The following is a 4,588-nucleotide window of genomic DNA, read 5'->3' as shown; positions in this document are numbered from 1 at the left end:
CCTGCTTTAGGAATGGAGCAGGTCCAAACAGACAATCAAAGGATTTCGCTGGGATTATTTTAGATTAGAAAAACTAAGGGAGACATGTAGCACTGACAAGATCATAGAGGCATAAAGGATAAATTAGGGGTTCCATACCAGAGTGCTTCGGCGATACCACGGTATATCCCAAAGTAAAAACAAATTCCTACTGTATTAACCTTCACCAAAATGGAAATTTGTTTATGCAGAAATAAAAATGTCATGAACAACTGTTATCTCCTGTGCAAATCAAAATGACTGTTTTGAATAATAATAAAAAATTCCTTTCAAACCAACAGCTATAGAAATATGCCATAGGGAAGAAAATGTCTTCATTTCAATAAATTGCTTTTTACATTTAATAGAAAAGGTTATGTTATGATTTATTGTATTAATGAACCATTATTGCATAACCATATTTTTATTGCAATATATTATCTGCTAAATGATGTCTTTTTTTCTTTTCTGGGGAAAAACATCCATAGAATAGATTCTGTGGGAGCTTTTCTTGCTGCTAGTTGTTAATCTTTCAAAAGCTGTCAGCAGTCTCAGAAATCAAGTTCAAAATACTATAGCCAACATGAGTATAGTCACAGGCTAGTCTATTTTTAAATTGTAACACAAAACTGCTGGAGAAATACCTAAACACAAAAGATTATTTAAGACGAGATCATCTTATCTAGCTTGTCAATGTAAAGGACAAAGTCAGTGAAGTGAAATTTAACCTGCAACTTCTATAAATAGCACTAGACATTTGAAGCTAAGTGATTTATTTTTTCAGGCTAATTTTTCCTTAAACTCATTATGCTCTAGAGCGTTCTGCATTAATCCCCTACAGACCTTGTCCATGCCAGCCATAGTCACTGTGGGACATTAACCAACCAATGCAGTCAACTGGCTCAATTCCCTACCTTTCCTCAATCAAGCAAGTCCTTTCCCTTAATGGTGAATGAATGGCAGAGACATCGGCATCTGTCCTGGAAACTTCCATAAGAAACGAGCCATGCTTGTTTCTACGAATGTCATTCTGAGTTTGCCTGGTATCTAGAAGCACTGATTCACCATATTACTTCTGAAAGACAAGGCTGTCCTCTTCATTCTAATCAGAGCAGTGTCAAAGGGAATCCCCTTGAAATATTTAGAGCTTATTACAGGAAGTTAAGTGACAAAAACATAGGTGAGGCATTTGGGTGTAATCTTCTTGGTTAAGTTGCTGTTGTCGTGGTTTTGGTGGTAAAAGACTAAAGAAAAAAAGATATGTGGGTCATTTCTACTACCTTTTCAATCTACCTTTGCTGTCAGTTCATCCATAAGCTCACCTTTGGCTCCTGCTGATCGATGTTTTAGTCCATCATTCGTTCCACACATATGTTCTGAGAACATAATATGTGATGGTAAGGCATTAGATGCTGAAACAAAAACAGATAAGCCGAATGAGGCTCTTACTCTCAAGGAACTTGAAGTCTGATGAAGTTGACAAACACTGAGTAAGTGTGCAGAGAGACTGGCCATTTGGAAACTGTAAAAATGGAGTTTGGGGAAAATTCCTACCATGCTTTTTCCCTTTAAAAACTGGTATAAATAATATACGAATATATGCATGTTGCAAAATATGTAAACAATACAATACTGTGAAAATTCTCCTTCCTTCTTGCTGTAGCCTACATCCTTCCTTCAGGTAAGTACTGCACTTAACATTTAAAATTAACATTCAGACAAGTACTTCCCTACATACTTACATGTACATATATAGAGGTTTACTTTTTTCTTTTGTATATAAATGAGATTATACCCTAAATATTATCCAATTGCAAATCTGAAATGTTTTCCATAAAATATATTGACCCTCAATTTTTAAAAAATATTATTAAGATTCATATACAAACAGAACATAATTTGTATAACCATTCCTCTTCTGAGGGGTATATTTGACCACTGTAACAAATTAGCACAAACTAAATGGCTAGTACAATAGAAATTTATTCTTTTACAGTTGTGGAGGCCAAAAGTCTGAAGTAAGAATCATCTGGCTGAAATCAAGGTGTGAGCAGGCCCACCTTACCTCCAGAGACTCTATTTCCTGACTTCCAGATCTCAATGACTGCCAGCATTCCTTGGGTTGGTGCTATATCATCAGTAATACTGTACCCCCTGCATTGGTAAGTGATCACGGACTGCTCGTGTCCTGGTCATTGGTAGTGCAGACAGAGGAAATGGGAAAGGGTTGCCCAATGTTTGGAGGGTCCATGTATTTGCCTTTCAGTTCTGAGAGCTTTCCCACACTCCTGCTTCGCAGCTCTGCATGCACTTTGGGCCTCCAGGACATTGGGGCTGCCATGTGTGTGTTATTGTCATTGTGGGTTTTCACTTCCTGCCCCCCTGTTGGGGGGCCATGTGTGTCCCTTAAGTTTTCCTGGATGATCAGCAAGGTCACTACCAGGCAACCATGGCACTCCTCAAACCTGACTTTGACGTCCATTTCAGCCTGTCGCTTGGTCACGTGCTCTTAGTGTTTGGCCATCCTGCATAGACCATTAGTGTCTCCCTCGTTCAAGTTGACTACTTTCTCTTTTTTTTCTTTTCTTTTTCCTTTTTTTTTTTTTGAGAGGTTTTTGCCATAGGACGTGTGCGCTCACCAGACAGACAGAGACAGAGAGACAGAAAGCGAGAAATCATCCCCCAGGGGAGATGGCCACGCCGCAATCCCTTCTCCTCCATTCTCCTCTCAGGATCTTGGGCACGCATGCACACGTGCCCGGCGTGAGTTTTAAGCCACCGGGTCAGGGATGCAAACAGCAGTTGACTACATGGGAGTCCAGCGACATAGCCATTACACTAACTGCTGGTCCCCACTACTTTCTTTTTCATTAGGAAATAATGTTTACTTAGAGAGCAGCAGTCAACAGTGTTGGAATGCTATTTGGTGTCTGCTGTCCCTTCCCAGTGCCTGCCACGCCCTGCTCTGAGCAGGGATAATCTGGGTGCTCCTTCCTGACTTCTTATCTATTGCAGGAAAAAAAAAAAAGTAGTACTGTACCCAAATATTGCATGGGACATATTTACAATCAAAAGCTATTTATTGTTTATTTTAAATACAAATTTAACTGATGTTCTGTATTTTTTATTTGTTATATCTAGCAACCCTACGGTCAATAAATATTGAGTAGTTGAATGAACACACTATTTTAATTTTGTAACTATATTTTTTATTATATTTTGTAAGTATATTTATTACCAGACAGGACAAATTTCTTCTCACTGTTTTTCTTTTTTATTTTTATAAAGTTTGGACTATTTTTTAAAACTCTCCTTCCTGAATAAATTCCAGGACATTTATATTTTCATTAATATTTTTAGTGAGGGACCAGCAGTTGGTGTAATGGCTATGTTGCTGGACTCTCATATAGTCGACTGTGGTTCAAGTCCCAGACCCGGTGGCCTAAACTCACACTGGACGCGTGTGTGTGCATGCTCAAGATCCCAAGAGGAGAACAGAGGAGAAGGGATTGCAGCATGGCCATTCCCGCTGGGGGTGGGTGATTTTTCACTTTCTGTCTCTCTGTCTCTCTCTGTCTTTCTGGCGAGCACATGTGCCCTATAGCAAAAACTTCTCAAAAAAATTTATTGAGATGTTACTGAATTTATCAATGATCTTTGTTTTACTCCTTGTATTTCTATAATTCGTAATACTCACCTGCGTTGAAAAAGAGGATGATTTAAAAAAACAAAACCTCTGGCTAATGTTATGCTTACTGGTTAAAGAATAAAGGCATTATTGTTGAAGAAAGAATAAGAAAGAAATCTATCACTAATTTTAGCCTCTAAAAAAAAACAAGGAAAAAGAATGAGAGAGAAAAAAGCCGAAATAAGACATTTATTTACCTATAAGTAACCTAAAAAAAAAATCAATGAAACTCATCAAGTCACTACAATTTGTTTAGTAATTTGACTATTCCAAAATGCATGTACAAAAAAGCAATTGTATATGTTTTAATAGGAAATTTAGAAATCATGATAAAGTAAGCATCTATTTCATAATAGGAAACAGAAAATATGAAATATCAAGAAGTAAGCTTAGGGGACCAGCAGATGGCGAGGTGATTGAGTTGCTACACTCCCACATGGCCAGATGTGGTTTGAATCCTGAATCTGGCCATTTGCTTCCTTACTTTCCCTCTCTCTTTCTGTCTCTCTGTTAAGTGTATGTGCCCTATAGCAAATTTTAAAATAGTAATAATAACAAATGAAAGTAAATTAATTATATTTTAAAAAGAAGCAAGCTTAGAAATATATTTTATAGTCTATATGAAAAAATATAAATATGTTAAATTTTGTAAGAGACAGAATCCTTGAATACAAGAAATAATTGGTCTTATTCTGGATGATAAGTTTTAATATTGAAAATGTAATTTTTATCAAAATTTAGTAAATTTCATATGTCTTATGTAAGTTTGAAAAATCTCTCTAACATATCTACACTCATCTTTATAAAGAAGTCGCATGACTATGTTTTCCAAAGTCTGTGGAATATATTTACACCGATTATAAACCTACTTTATTAACTTTA

At 36.6% G+C, this 4,588-nt stretch overlaps 1 long non-coding RNA gene and 1 other non-coding gene across 2 annotated transcripts in view; both read left to right on the top strand.

The window, feature by feature from the left end:
* LOC102487850 (uncharacterized) overlaps positions 1-4,588 on the top strand; it is a 16,092-nt gene that overhangs the window by 6,862 nt on the left and 4,642 nt on the right. Inside the window, exon 2 of the long non-coding RNA XR_003548098.1 lies at positions 2,015-2,180. This is a non-coding gene — a long non-coding RNA (uncharacterized LOC102487850). The remainder of the gene's footprint in view (positions 1-2,014; positions 2,181-4,588) is intronic.
* Positions 2,171-2,303, top strand: LOC114006380 (small nucleolar RNA SNORA71). The gene has a single exon (XR_003548100.1). It is a non-coding gene; the product is annotated as a small nucleolar RNA SNORA71 (small nucleolar RNA).

Source organism: Tupaia chinensis, unplaced genomic scaffold, assembly GCF_000334495.1.
Source record: "Tupaia chinensis unplaced genomic scaffold, TupChi_1.0 Scaffold147417_1, whole genome shotgun sequence".
Lineage (NCBI taxonomy): Eukaryota > Metazoa > Chordata > Mammalia > Scandentia > Tupaiidae > Tupaia > Tupaia belangeri.
Note: the sequence above shows the minus strand (reverse complement) of the source record. Positions and strands in the feature narration are given on the sequence as shown.